The following is a 16,491-nucleotide window of genomic DNA, read 5'->3' as shown; positions in this document are numbered from 1 at the left end:
TAATACAGTAGCGCATCTACAAATAATTCACATGAATAATATGATAAAACAGTATTATAGTGACGACCATAAACAACGTGGACTATTAAGGGGCGGTAGGGGGTTGACCAGAAACTACGTTTCATATGAATTATAAAAAAATGTATGACTGAATCAAATCAATATCTGGAGTAACCAGTTATGAGAACGTGGCTTATAGACAGTCTTTTCACACAAAGTGGCGTCTCCAAGTAGCTTAGAAAAACGTTAGGACATAAAGCCTGAGAAAAATTTTCGTTTCAATTATTATGTGTCATTGACCACTGTATTGGAGACCCCATTGGAGATCTCCAAACTGCTGGAAACGTACCCACAGCCCTCCTTCCTCGCTTCAATAGTCATCAGTTTATATAGAATAGGTGTACAAACTTTGTTACATTTCATAAGTAATATCAATCATTGTAAATTTCCATCTAACAGCTGAGAACAGTAAGCTTCTTAAGCTTTTAGTCATTATTTTGAATAATATCATAGCTAGACAACATACCCTATGCTGTGAAGAAAAAAACCTAAATTAATCCACCTATCGGTCAGACCCAGCCTTTCTCATTCAAACTTATTATTTGTAAAAATAGATTTACATGAACGCTTCAATCCAATAAATGTGTATTCACTTTTTGGGTTCTAAATTAATGATGTTGTAATATTAGTATAAAATATGAAATTTGACGTAATGTAAATGCTGAATAAATAGCGAAATAAAAGTAATGATTCTTAATTTCGAACAATTCAATCACGAGCGATACCGGGAACATTCAAATGGTACGATAGCACATTTAAATTATATTGTGGCCACATATATTGATCAAAGCAGGTATAGTTTAAAATAGTCTTTGAATTTCTTTTCTTTCCATAACTTTTGAACCACATATCAAATTGTTATGAAGTTTGTTATTTGTAAGTTTAAGAGATGACTCGTTTGTATGACACTAGTAATGTTCAAATAAGTCGTGTAATCTTTGAGATAATAGAATTTCGTTGTTTTATTAACAATTTGATACATAACGGTTGCTTAGTTCGATTATAATCAAATGAAATGGGAACGTATAGGGCAGCCAAACTTTGAGACCACGTGTTAAATCATAATTCATCAGTTAACCCTTAACTGGCCTGTTCATCTGATAATACAATTGGTCAAATCGGTTGTGTACTTTCTGAGATAATGAAGTTTCGTGATTTTCACAATTCGGTACATTACAGACGAAGTTACAGTTCGATTACAGTAAAATTCAATAGGGTGTTATGAGTCAGCTAGACCAATCATTTGACACTTATTTCGTGAAAATCGGTTCAGCCATCTCTGAGAAAAGTGAGTGAGTTTATGTATTCTTCGGAATATGTTTCTTTTCATAGCTAGATTTCACATTTTTAAACATAACAGGCAAAAAAATAGTCCGATTGCAAAAAATGAATAGGGTCTTATGGGGTAACTAGACCTTTCATATGACACTGATTTTGTGGAAATCGGTCCAGCCATCTCTGAGAAACATTAGTGAAATTAAACAGTCTTCAGAACACGTTTCTTTTCATAACTTTTGAACCACATGTTCAATCTATATGAAATTCAAGAGTTAAGTTTTTAAAATAGCCCGTTTAATTGATACCAATTTTATTGAAATCGGTTGTGTGGTTTCTGAGATATTGATGTTTCGTTTTTTTTTACATTTTTAAACAAAACCTCTAAAATAAAAATCCAATTACAATGAAATTTAATAGAGTCTTATGGGGCAACTAGAACTTTCATCTGCATATAATTTCATTAAAATCGGTCCAGCCATCTCTGAGAAAAGTGAGTGAAAGTTAAAATCTGCACATACACACACACACACACACACACACACACACACACACACACACACACACACACACACACAGAAAATGCTCAGCTTGTCGAACTGAGTCGAGTGATATATGTCATTCGGCCCTTTGGAGTACTTTCATATCTTCGGTTTTGCAAGTGATTGCTATACCTTTCTAGGAGAAAGGCAAAAAGTTAAAAAAAATATTAATTAGGAGTAAAATATTCGTGCTGAAGAAATAGCGAAATAAAAGAAATGACTTTGAATTTCGTACACTTCAATCACGAGCAGTACCGGGAACGTACGAATAGCACAATACCAAATTTTAATTTTGTTGAGGCCAAATGATTTAATCAAAGCAGTTACAGTTTTAAATAGTCTTTGAATTTCGTTTCTTTTCAGAACTTTTGAACCACATATCAAATTGCTATGAAATTTCTTACTTGTGAGTTTGAGAGACAACCTGTTTATATGACACTAGATATGTTCAAATAAGTCGTGTGATCTTTGAAATAATAGACTTCCGTAGTTTTTATAATTTAATACATAACGGTTGAAATAAAAATACGATTATAGTCAAATAAAATGGGAACCTATAGGAAAGCCAAACTTTTCATTTGACACTAAGATTGTTGAATTTAGTTTAGCCATTTTTGGGAAAACGAGTGAATTTGAAAAGTCACCGGAACATGTTTCTTTTCACAATTTTTGAACCACGTGTTTAATCACTATAAAATTCATCAATTAACCACTAACTAGCTCGTTCATTTGATACCAATATTGTTCAAATCGGTTGTGTACTTTCTGAGATAATGAAGTTTCGTGATTTTCATATTTTTATACATTACAGACGAAGTAACAGACAAATTACATTGAAATTCAATAGGGTGTTATGAGGCAGCTAGACCTTTCATTTGATACTGATTTCGTGAAAATCGGGTCAGCCATCTCTGAGAAAAGTGAGTGAGTTTAAGTAGTCTTCGGAATATTTTTCTTTTCAAAGCTGGATATCACATTTTTAAACATAACAGGCAAAGTAATAGTCCGATTGCAGAACAAATCAATATGGTCTTATGGGGTAACTAGACCTTCCATTTGACACTGATTTTATGAAAATCGGTTCAGCCATCTCTGAGGAACATGAGTGAGATTAAACACTCTCTAGAACACGTTTCTTTAAATAACTTCTGAACCGCACTTTTAATCTTCATGAAACTCAAAAGTTGAGGGTTTTTTAAGTCATTCATTCATTTAAAACCAATTTTGTTAAAATCGGTGGAGTAGTTTTTGAGATGTTGATGTTTCGTGATTTTCACATTTTTAAACATAACCTCTAAACTAAAAATTCGATTGCAATGAAATTCAATAGGGTCTTATGGGGCAACTAGACCTCTCATTTGCAATTAATTTCATGAAAATCGGTCCAGCCATCTCTGAGAAAATCGAGTGAGATTGGGAGAGCGTTACACACACACATACACACACACATACGCACACACACATACAGAAAATGCTCAGCTCGTTAAACTAAGTCGATTGATATACGAGATTCGACACTTTAGAGCACTTTTATACCTTTGGTTTTTCCAGTGATTGCTATACCTTTCTAGGAGAGAGGCAAAAACATACCCTATGTAAACAATGCAAGTGTTTTGGTGTATACTGAAATAGTTTTGCCGTGAATGTTAATTTCGCACACTGTACCGGTCATTATAGCTTGGCACAATCTCACCCCAAAAGGGTTCATAAAGTGTACAGTTTGAAAAAACATTATTTTCTAAGCCAACACAGGATCAATGCATAATATTTCCTAAACACATTGGAGACGACATCCTATCGTACCAACTGAGCAGTAAGTTGATGTGATTTCTTGATCGGGTTGGTTTCCCTGGGACATTTTTATATAACGTTATTTGCGCATGTTTTTCACCCTGTACTTTGAAACATTACTTAAGTGAAACAGTTCATTGATATTATATATATTCCATTTGAAGTTGTGGATAAATATGTCACGTTTCATAAAGTATTGCGTTTGAGGTATTAGGTTTAAGAAATCTCAAGAAATTGAACATACAAACATTTCCCGTTTTGGCTCAATCTCACCCCCGTGGCTTAATCTCACCCCGGCAGACGGTACGCAGACACTTTAGACCAAAACTGCTCAAATAGAATATCACTGGTTAGCCACGTACAAATGAATACATTCTATAATTAAAAATAGTTAAAAACAAAATTGTAACTCCCCTCCTCTCACCTTAAATCCCCAATAGCTCGTGGTCGGCCGCGAGATATAAAAAATGTGCCTCCCAATTTTCCTGCTAATTTAGAATTAAAAAGTTGAAGAGGTTGTTTATACGAAACGACCGCAAGGTTAACGTAGAATTACGACAGTCTGTCTTATGTCAATAATTTTTTGCAATAGCTTTGGAAATACACTCGATTAGGGTTAATCATTTTAATAGTGTGAAGCGATATATTTTTCCGTATTTGTTTCGTATATTATTTTTGCTTTGAAAATAAACGGAATCCGTTGGAAACTAGCTGAGTTCAGAACTTTTGAAAGTGGGCGGTTTTACAGTTTGTACCCCTATATATGTTGCCGTAAGACATAATTCTACGTCGAAAACGCACTAATCGATGTGCTCAAGTCGACTCTGTTGAAAGAAATATAAAAAACCTAAATTAATCCACCTAGCGGTCAGACCCAGCCTTTCTCATTCAAACTTTTATTTGTAGAAATAGATTTACATGAACGCTTCAATCCAATAAATGTATATTCACTCTTAAAAAATATTGATGTTGTAATCTATACATATGAAAATGCAATCCGGTCTGTCTGTCTGTCTGATCCATATAGGCTCGAAAATTACCGAATCGATCGGCGTGAAAATTTGTATGTAGGGGTTTTTGGTGCCTATAAAGGTTCCTATGATAGTTTGATACCCCTCACTTTTCTGGAAGGGAGGGGTCCCATACAAATGAAACATGAATTTCTGCACAACTCAAGAACAAACCAAGCAAATGAAACCGAATTTGGCATGTAGATGTTTTAAGGGATAACAAATATGTCCATAATGTTTTGAAACCCCTCCTTCTTTCGAAAGAGAGGGATGCCATACAAATGAAACACAAATTTCTGCACATCTCGAGAGCTAACCAACTAAATGGAACCAAATTTGGCAGGTGAATGTTTTAGTGGTAACAAATATGTTCCATAATCGACCTCAGGCAACATTTTGGATTGTAAGATGGCAACTTCCGGTTTCTGGAAATCAGCCTGTAATGGACGATTCCCATTAAATATGAGTATCTCCGGAACCAGAAAGATGCACAGAAGCTAAAAATTGATCACAGACACAATCTTGAATTTTAAGATGGTGACTTCCGGTGTCTGGCAAACAGCCGGAAATGACCAAATACCATTCAATATGAATGTTTTCGAAACCAGAATTACGCCCAGATGACAAAAATTGATTTCACAGGCAATTTTAAAGTTCAAAATGACGACTTTCGGTTTCTGAAAAACAGCCCAAAGTGGCCAAATACCACCCAATATGAGTATCTCCGGAGCCAGAATGTTGCAAGAACACCACTATGAATTGTAGGATGGCAACTTCTGGTTTCTGGGAAACAGCCAAAACTGGCCGAATTTCCTTTTACATGAGTATCTCCGGATCTAGAATGATACACAGCAGCTGAAATCGACCACACACCCCATTTTGGATTCTTTGTTGGTGACTTCCGGTTCCTGGGAAACAGCCGAAAATGATCGAATAACACCCAATATGGGTGTTTCTTCAACCAGAATGACGCTCAGAGGCTAAAAATTATCTTAAATACCATTTTGAAATCCAAGATGGCGACTTCCGGTCTGTGAAAAACAGCCTAAAATAACCAAATACCATCCAATATGGGTATTTCCGGGAATGTTATGACGTACTGAAGCCACAAATCGACCTCAGACAACATATTTAATTGTAAGATGGCGGCTTCCGGTGTCTGGAAAACAGCCGAAAATGACCAAATACCACCCAATATGAGCGTTTCTTTGACCAGATTGACGCACGGAGGCCAGAAATTGTTCCCAAATGCCATTTTAAAATCCAAGATGGCGACTTCCGGTTTGTGAAAAATAGCCTAAAATAACCAAATACCATCCAATATGAGTATCTCTGGAACTAGAATGATGCAATGAGCTAATAATTGACCTCAGGCACCATTCTGAATTGCTAAATGGCAACTTTCAGGAACAGTTGAAAATAACCGAATAACACTCAATATGAATATTTCCGTAATCGAGATGATGCATAGAAACCAAACATTGACCCTGGAAACCATTTTGAATTTGAAGACGACCACTTTTAGTTTCTGGAAAACAACCAAAATAACTAAATACCTCCCAATATGGGTATTTCTGGAGTCAGATTGATGCCAGAAAATCTGCTGAAAATGACCGAATACCACCCAATATGAATATATTCAGAATTAAGGCGATGTACAGAAGCCAAAAGTCGAGGATATTGTCATTTCGATAAACTCAATCATTTCCAACGATTTGTTATTTGACTTTGATCATATCCTATGGCCGATTCGTCATGCATTTGCAGACTTTTAACACATCGCAAGGAATCAATAAAATTGGAACATTCAAATAGTACGATACCACATTTTAATTATGTTGTGGCCACATATATCGATCAAAGCAGGTATAGTTTCAAATAGTCTTTGAATTTCTTTTCTTTCCATGACTTTTGAGCCACATATCAAATTGTTATGAAGTTTGTTATTCGTAAGTTCGAGAGATGACTTGTTCGTATGACACTAGTTATGCTCAAATAAGTCATGTAGTCTTTGAGATAATAGACTTTAGTTTTTTTTTTATATTCTCGCTTATTTTCCGTCGGCCTAGTTCAGCCACTGTTGTGGCCAATCACCGACGCCCAGGGAGACGACTCCACACCCAGGACCCTAACTCACGACCCGTTTATTAACGGACCGGCGCCAACGGCTTTACTTCCTCATGCGATGGAAGGCGTGATCCCAGAGATTTTTCGCCTCAGAAAATCTCTCGGTGTCGGCTAGGATTAATTCTAGACCAGTGGGGTTGGTCGTGAGTGGATCACGCCACCTCACAACCATCGACACCTATGTCGGCGGTGGGATTCGAACCCAGGCGTCGAGCGTGGTTGGCGGAGACGTTACCAACCACACTAGGCCCCCGCTTTATAGACTTTAGTTGTTTTATTATTAACAATTTAATACATAACGGTTGCTTAAGTTCGATTATAATCGAATAAAATGGGAACGTATAGGGCAGCCAAACACCACGTGTTCAATCATAATTCATCAGTTAGCCCTTAGTCTGCTCATTTGATAATAATATTCATAATATTGATCAAATCGGTTGTGTAGTTTCTGAGATAATGAAGTTTCGTGATTTTCACATTTCGACACATTACAGACAAAGTTCAAGTCCGATTATAGTAAAATTCAATAGGGTGTCATGAGGCAGCTAGACTTCTCATTTAACACTAATTTAGTGAAAATCGGCTCAGCCATCTCTGAGAAAAGTGAGTGAGTCCAAGTATTCTTTGGAATATGTTCCTTTTCATAGCTGAATTTCACATTTTTAAACATAACAGGCAAAGTAATAGTCCGATTGCGAAAAAAATCAATAGGGTCTTATGGGGCATTTAGACCTTCCATTTGACCTTGATTTCATGAAAATCGGTTCAGCCATCCCTGAGAAACATGAGTGAGATTAAACAGTCTTCAGAACACGTTTCTTTTCATAACGTTTGAACCACAAGTCAAATTGTCATAAAATTCAAAAGGTAAGGGTTCTTAAGGTAGCCCGTTCATTTGAAATTTATTTTGTTCAAATCGGTTGTCTAGTTTTTGAGATAATGATGTTTCATGATTTTTACATTTTGATACATAACCTCTAAACTAAAAATCCGGTTACAATAAAATTCAATAGGGTCTTATGGGACAACAAGACCTTTCATTTGCAATTAATTTCATGAAAATCGGTTCAGCCATCTCTGAGAAAAGTGAGTGAGAATAAAAATCTGCACATACACTCACACACACACACACATACACACACACACATACAGTCGAGTGATATATGCCATTCGGCCCTTTGGAGCACTTTTATACTCTCGTTTTTGCAAGTGATTGCTATACCTTTCTAGGAGAGAGGCAAAAATCGTATAATCAATTCATAAATGTTTGATATTAGTTGTATTTTCCAGACAATTGAACTGTGCAGTAACAGTTAATAATTTCAGCCTTGTTAAATGTTTAAAATAAACAAAGCAGAAAGAATTTTAAATTTCCGAAGGTATCGTCGGAATCCATGGTCAAGTATATGAATATGAAGATTGTTTGTATTTCATGATACGGTAAGAAGACGGAGTTTAACCAGAGAAAGGCCGGAATCTTCAATCGGCAAAGATGCCCCTTCTGTAAATTGTTATGAACCATGAGTATGATCGAGATGCTGTAAGAAGTGACTAGTTTGTAATGATGAAAACATAGTAAATTGACATTTACGGATTTGTTTCGCATATACCGCTAGTGATGCACAGTGTTAATGAATCGTAATATGCATCACACTGCTGCGCAATTGCAGCAGCATCAAACTGCAATCAAAGTTGCAATTTAGTAATAACCATTCATTATGCTCTTCCAAATATATTTAGCAGCCTTGAAAAAGACTGGTTGCTGCAGTCGCAAATTTTATTCAATTATCGCATAAATGCTTCCAGATAGCGCGCGATATCCGCTCTGACAAAGATTTTTTACGCACGTTGTGGAATGAGATAACTGAAAAAATTATTTCCAGTTATATCATTCTACTACGTTCGTAAAAAAAAGGATGGGCTACGCTGCTCACAGTTTGTCGGTATATAAGCGAAATTTGAGCGTGAAAGCGCATTATTTTATCGTCAACTGTGTACCTGGCAACAAATGTATCATCATTGAGATGGCACCAGAGGCAAGCGACAAAGGAGCCAGGAAATTTGTCACAACAGGTTGTAACTCGTTGTAAGGAGAAACATTTTCGGTTGCTTCCCGGTTGGCGGATTACAACAAACGTTCTACTATTACACTTGCCGCAAGGCTCAGACCGCCGTACGTTTGCTGCTCCAAGTAAATTGTTACATTCCTCTTGTCAACCTATTGTTGCCTTATAAAGGCAACAATAGGTTGACACATGTATCGTGTGTTGCACGGCTTGAAGGAAGATGTTCCCGTTCTCGTATCGGATATAAGGGTCGTAATTATGCTGTGATGTCAAGCAACAACCGTCTTCTTAAAGACGTTACATATTTGTTAATGAAGTGTTATGAATTTTCTAAAACGGACTCAGCGCCGTGAGCAGAACTTGCTGAACTTTTCTGTTTGGAATCGGATTTGTTTCGCGAATACCGCTTGTGATGCACAGTGTTAATGAATCGTAATATACATCACACTGCTGCGCAATTGCAGCAGCATCAAACTGCAATCAAAGTTGCAATTTAGCAATAACCATTCATTATGCTCTTCAAAATATATTTAGTAGCCTTGAAAAAGACTGGTTGCTGCAGTTGCAAATTTCATTGAATTATCGCATAAATGCTTCATGGTCCAGATAGCGCGCGATATCCGCCCTGACAAAGATTGAAACCCGGCTTTTCTTTCTTCTTCGCGATCAGCAACCAACGTCCGTGTGGTATCGGCACAATCATGGAATGAATTATACATAAAACACAAAGCGCACATTCTTAGTCAACTAGGTATATTCTGTCGACCTTGTTAGGGAAAAAAGCATTGTGCGACCAATCAGAGGTCGACATTTGCGTTTCGACAAGACTTGACAATTTTCAATAGTACAACAGTTCGAACAATCAGATTACAACTTTCTGCATTTGGACGGGTGCTTGGTTGATTTTCCAATCGATTACTGCAAAAATGACGAAAATCGGTTGGAAACTGACTGAGACGGTTGTAAATGGACAATTTTTGTGACGCTGTCGATGTTTTTGGTTTTTAAATTGGATCCCTGTAATGAAACTGGTCCCCTGTATATGTTGCCGAAAGACGCAATTTTACGTCAAAAAAATGTACTTGGCCCAGTTAAACATAAATTGTATCGTGCCGTGTCAAATAAACTATTTTAAAACTAGCAACAGCAGCAACATAAAGAAACAGCAACAACAACTATGATAAATAGAATTTTTTGTACTAAATGACCAAGCCAAGGCTATAAGAATTAGCCATTGGCCACAAAGAATTTGAAGTAACAGTTTTTAAATGTGTCAGTAGGATCGTAGCGCTAGCCCCGCAATTGTCCTGTACATTTAACAGTTGGCTGCGAAGTATGTGTATAATAAACAGAAGGTCGAGTTCCGAATCGGAATGTAGCACCAAGGCTTTGCTTTGCTTTACATACTAAACAATTTACAAAACACATAAAAACCAACAAATGGATAACATACCGTCATATCCTATACATACATATTAAAATTTTTACAATAATACCTACTTCACATCAAACCTAAATATATAAATTTATAATCAGACGATATAACTTCACAGGGTTACAAAAATCCAATAAAAAGTCGTTCATAACAAATCTTTTATAAACAATACAAATTAATTTTTATTGAACAACAACATGCAAATTAACCAGCCAAATAAATTCAAAAACATTTTTTTAGCTATGTAGTAACAACTGATCAGGAAGGTCGACTATCCAGGCAATTGTTACTAACGAAAAACTAATTACGAAATTTAAAACCATTTTTGTTAAAATGCAATATCTCGAGATTGGCTTATATTACCACGGAGTGATAAGTGTTTCTTATGTAAAATTTTCCGAGAAACACGATGAAACCTCCAAATTTAAAATAAACTCAGTTACATATGCCGAAAAATGCAAATTTAGTTTTAAAATAGAAAAATAATCTATCTGGCAACACTCCCGGTCAAAAATAATATTTTTTCTGGATTCCTTGGTTTATTTTCTTCACAATTCACTCATCACTATTTTTCGGGTGTCTTACGGCAATAAACTATAAAATAAATTAATTACGAAATTTACAACTATTCGTAAAATGTTATATCTCGAGATTGGCTCATATAACCTCGGGATGATAGTTGTTTCTTACGTGAAATTTTCCAAGGAACACGATGAAATTATCAAATTTAAAATAAAAATGGCTGCATTTGCCGAAAAATGTAAATTTAGTTTTCAAATACAAAAATAATCTATCTCGCAACACTTCCAGTCAAAAATTGTATATTTTTTGGATTCCTTGGTTTATTTCCTTTAAAAATCATCTATCAGTATTTTGCGTACATCCTACATCTATGAATTGTAAGAAAAAGAAAAACGGAATTTTTAACAAAAATTGCCTGACTTTGTCACAAAGAGGGGGGTCCCACAGAGCGGGGGGTATTCCAATCGACACCAAAATTGGGATTTTTTCATAGTGAACCTAGATGAATAATTCCCCCAGCTTTGAGCCAAATCCGTGATGGTCGTGTCCAAGTTTATTCTTTTCCGTGGACACTTCGTATGGAATGACCCATATGTATAGTGCCGTATCAAATATTCGTTTCGATAAAAAAAATCACAATATGACTGCTGATAAGCAAAGAAGCTACTTCAGGTCATCGAAAAATAATCTAAATCAATCAGAATGCATAGTTATTTCTGATTTTTCAGAGATCTATCCTTGTTTAGAATAGGATGTCCTGCAAGGATTCTACTGGCCCAACACACAGGGTACAATTCATTCATTTGCAATATGGGTTTAAATTAGTTTATTTGACACGGCACGATACATTTTCTGTTTCACTGAGCCAAGTACAATTCGTATTAATTCTACGTTAGCAGGGAAAAGAGGGAGGCCTTTTTTTATTCTCGCGGCCGACTACGAGCTAGTGGAGATTTAAGGTGAGAAGAGGGGAGATACAATTTTGACTTAAAACTATTTTGGAACTTTGTTTTTCAACTGGTAGAGCAATTGTATTCTTGTTTGTTGTGGGTTCAAAATATTTGTGTAAGCATAGATGCGGGCTCTTCGTTTCCGTGTCTTCAGCATAGCATATTTGTATCCTTAATCTGACAAATAGACAAAGAAAATTTTAAATTTTAATGTCAGCGTTTTTCAGAAAGCAGTATAGCTGTGTCATGTACTGGAGATCACCGCTTCCCAGAATGTCTCTAACGGGTACGTTCGGTTGTTTTCCTCGGGCCCGAAAGGAATCTATAAGCTCGGACCTAACACCACAGTATTCGGTACACGACCAAACAACATGCTCGATGTCATGGTAGCCATCGCCACAAACGCAGTGATTACTGTCTACAAGCCCTATACGAAAGAGATGCGTGTTTAATGTGTAGTGATTGGACATAAGTCTGGACATCACGCGAATGAAGTCTCGACCGACATCCAACCCCTTGAACCATGCTTTCGTCGATACCTTAGGAAAAATGGAATGTAGCCACCGTCCCAGTTCATCTGAGTTCCATGATGATTGCCAACTGTTGAGTGTTCTCTGACGCAAAATGCTATAAAATTCATCATAAGCAATTGGTCTTACATAAATATCGCCATCAATAGCACCCACCTTAGCTAAAGAGTCAGCCTTTTCATTACCCGGAATCGAGCAATGAGAAGGGACCCACGCTAAGGTAACCCGGTAATTTTTATCTGTTAAAGCACTTAAAAACCGCCGTATTTTCCCCAGGAAATACGGGGTGTGCTTCACAGGCTTCATCGATCGCAGATGAAGTAGTGGTCTGTGGGTAGGGTTTCGATGATTCCAAGAGAGTACTGAATAGCAGCAAGTTCTGCGACGTACACGGAAGCAGGAGCATCGAGTTTGTAGGAGGCGGTAAAATTTTCGTGGAAAACACCGAAGCCAGTGGACTCATCTAGATTAGATCCGTCAGTGTAAAACCTTTTATCATAACTAACATGTTTAAACTTATTGGAAAAAACCTTAGGGATCTCTTGGGGTCGCAATTGATCCGGGATACCAAAAATGTCTTGTTTCATGGTGGTGTCGAAGAATATAGCATTATTAGAAGTATCTAAAAGTGCGACATTGGAGGAATCGTATGAAGAAGGATTAATATCTTGAGCCATATAGTCAAAATATAAAGTCATAAATCTGGATTGAGATTGAAGGTCGACCAACCTCTCGAAATTTTCAATTACTAATGGGTTCATAACTGTGCATCGAATTAGCAACCGGTAAGAGAGATTCCAAAAACGATGTTTCAACGGAAAAATACCCGCTAACACTTCAAGACTCATCGTATGGGTCGACTGCATGCAACCCAAGGCAATACGCAAACAACGATATTGTATTCTCTCTAATTTTATAATGTGCGTGTTCGCGGCGGAGCGAAAGCAGAAACAGCCGTACTCAAGAACTGACAATATCGTTGTTTGGTAAAGCCTTAGAAGGTCTCCTGGGTGGGCTCCCCACCAGGTTCCGGTAATCGTACGAAGATAATTAATCCTCTGTTGGCATTTTCGTGTCAGATACCTAATATGACAAGCCCAGGTGCATTTAGAGTCGAACCAGACCCCGAGATATTTAGCGACTAAAACCTGAGAGATCGTTTTACCCGTTAGTAGGAGCTGCAGCTGAGCTGGGTTATGCTTCCTAGAAAAAACGACCAACTCAGTTTTCTCCGGAGAGAATTCGATACCCAGCTTAAGAGCCCAATCAGACAAATTGTCTAAGGTATCTTGCAATGGTCCTTGCAGATCGCTAGCCTCGCTACCAGTAATGGATACAACGCTATCGTCTGCAAGTTGCCTTAGCGTGCATGAATTTGCAAGACATTCATCGATGTCATTGACGTAAAAATTATATAAGAGAGGAATTAAACATGAGCCCTGGGGAAGGCCCATGTAACTAATTCGGGAAGTTGTCGAATCGCCATGTGAGAAATACATATGCTTTTCTGACAACAAATTGAGCAAAACGTTATTCAAATTTGGTGAAAGTCCCTGCGAATGAAGTTTCGCGCTTAAAACTTCTACAGAGACAGAGTCAAAAGCCCCCTTAATATCCAAGAACGCAGAAGCCATTTGCTCTTTTCGAGCAAATGCGAGTTGAATTTCAGTAGAAAGCAACGCTAGGCAATCGTTCGTCCCTTTGCCCCGGCGAAAGCCAAATTGAGTATCTGAAAGTAAACCGTTTGTTTCGACCCATTTGTCTAACCGTAAGAGGATCATTTTCTCCATTAATTTCCGGAGGCAAGAGAGCATCGCAATCGGCCTATATGAATTGTGATAAGAGGCAGGTTTCCCGGGTTTCCGAATAGCAATGACTTTTACCTCCCTCCAGTCATGCGGAACAATATTTAGCTCAAGAAACTTGTTGAACAAGTCCAACAAGTGTCCTTTTGCAGAGTCGGGTAGATTCTTCAACAGGTTGAATTTTATTCTATCTAACCCTGGAGCCTTATTGTTGCACGACAGGAGAGCCATTGAAAATTCCAACATCGAAAATGGAGGCTCTTCCGTAGTTACTATAAACGCGTCGCGAAAGGTTTTCTGTTCCGGTACAGAGTCCGGACAGACCTTTTTGGCAAAATCAAGTATCCAGCGATCTGAATACTCCTCACTCTCATTCGAAACGTCACGGTTCCGCATGCGCCTGGCGGTATCCCAAAGAGTGCTCATCGCTGTTTCCCTCGACAACGCGTTTACGAACCGCCGCCAGTACCCGCGTTTTTTCGCCTTTACTAAGCTCTTCATCTGCCTGCCCAGTGCCTCGTACTTTCGTAGTAGGCTGACAGTGCCGTACTCCCGGTAGTCCTTATACGCCGCGGACCTTCGCGCGTACAGCTCAGAGCACTCTTTGTCCCATCATTTGTTGGGAGGGCGTTGTCTAATCGTTACCCCGGGTATCGGTTTCGTCTGAGCATGCGTCGCGGCGTCGATTATCAAGCCAGCTAAGAACGTGTATTCTTCCTCCGGAGAAAGTTCCTCGTGAGTCTCGATAGATTCCGCTATAATAGACTCATAACGCTTCCAATCAATATTACGTGTAAGGTCGTAGGAAATATTGATTGGGTTCGGGGGAGTTGAACCATTAGCAATTGATATAACGATTGGAAGATGATCACTACCGTGGGGGTCGTTGATTACTTTCCACTGGCAATCTAACGCTAGTGATGTCGAGCAGAGGGATAGGTCAAGCACGCTTTCACGTGCTGGAGGATTAGGTACACGTGTCGCTTCCCCAGTATTCAAAAGTGTCATATTGAAGTCGTCGATCAAGTTACAAATTAAAGAAGATCGGTTGTCGTCGTACAGCGACCCCCATAGCGAACAGTGAGAGTTAAAATCTCCCAAAATCAAAAAAGGTGCGGGAAGCAATTCTGCTATATCGAGGAGTTGCTTCTGTTCAATCCGCGCGGATGGGGGAATATATAACGAAACAAGGCAAAGGTCTTTTCCATTCATATTCGTTTGAATGGCACCAACTTCAATATTCGAGATCGAGGGGAGGTCGATTCTGAAAAAAGAATAGCACTTTTTGATCCCTAAAAGTACCCCTCCACCGTGTGAGTCTCGATCTCGACGAATGATGTTAAAATTGTGGAAATCAAGTTGGTCATTTTAATTGAGAAAAGTTTCACAAAGCGCGAACGCATCACAATTTTATGTGTTTATCAAATGTGAAAATAAATCAAATTTGGGGATGATACTTCTGCAGTTCCACTGTAACACAGTGACAAAATTCCTAACCTCTTTCGACGTATTAGTCATCGAAAGATACGATAGCTGAAATGAGGGGCCAAGTTGCTGTGAGTTGCTTCAAAAAGGTTTTCACTGTAGGGAGAAGGGCAAGAAGAATGTTTTGAAGGGGATCTGGTATGTTGAATGTTTTAAATATCCAGTCCACAATATCAGAGAATTTTATGAACCCTGTTTCTTTTATGTCTTCTGATCGAGAAATGGGTGCACGAGGGGTTTTTGGTGCCCCAGGAAGCGGTGGGTACTCCTGGTTTGATTTGAAATTAAAACCGGGGGGTACTTGCTTCGGTTTTTCTTCACCGCTTCCTTTTTGTGTTGTCTTATTGGTCATTCTGCTAGGGGTTATCTTACGACCTTTACGAGAAAGATTAGGAGAGTTGAGCATTCTCCTCTTCCTAGATCCCTCTGGCAAGGCATAAGAACACCCTTCGACGGGATCGTCAGATGTACCCTCATCGGTTGGCAAAAAGGAAAAGATGTTTCCTGTCGAGGGTGGCTCAGCCCTCTTAAGCATTTCTGCAAAAGAGCGCTTTGATCGTTCCTTAAGGGAACGCTTAATTTTTTCCTCGCGCTGTTTATACGCGGGACATGCCGGAAGGTCATGCCGAGTTCCCTCGCAATAAAGACACTTTTCAGTATCCCCACTGCAAGCGTTCTCAGCATGATTGCCTCCGCACTTGCTACAGCGTGCCTTGTTGCAGCAGTAGGTGGCTGTGTGACCTAACTGCTTACAGTTTTGGCAATGCATGACCCGCGGTACGAACAGGCGTACAGGTAGACGAACCCTGTCCAAGCGGACGTAGTTCGGCAGCGCGGATCCGGCGAATGTTACTCGGAAGGAATCCGAAGGGAGGAATTTCTTCTTCCCTTCT

The 16,491-nt window shown here is 38.4% G+C and overlaps 1 protein-coding gene across 3 annotated transcripts in view; it reads left to right on the top strand.

Moving 5' to 3' along the window:
- LOC129725406 (glutamate receptor ionotropic, NMDA 3A-like) overlaps positions 1–16,491 on the top strand; it is a 167,796-nt gene that overhangs the window by 64,830 nt on the left and 86,475 nt on the right. The window lies entirely within an intron of this gene.

This window comes from Wyeomyia smithii, chromosome 2 (assembly GCF_029784165.1).
Source record: "Wyeomyia smithii strain HCP4-BCI-WySm-NY-G18 chromosome 2, ASM2978416v1, whole genome shotgun sequence".
NCBI classification, from domain to species: Eukaryota; Metazoa; Arthropoda; class Insecta; order Diptera; family Culicidae; genus Wyeomyia; species Wyeomyia smithii.
Note: the sequence above shows the minus strand (reverse complement) of the source record. Positions and strands in the feature narration are given on the sequence as shown.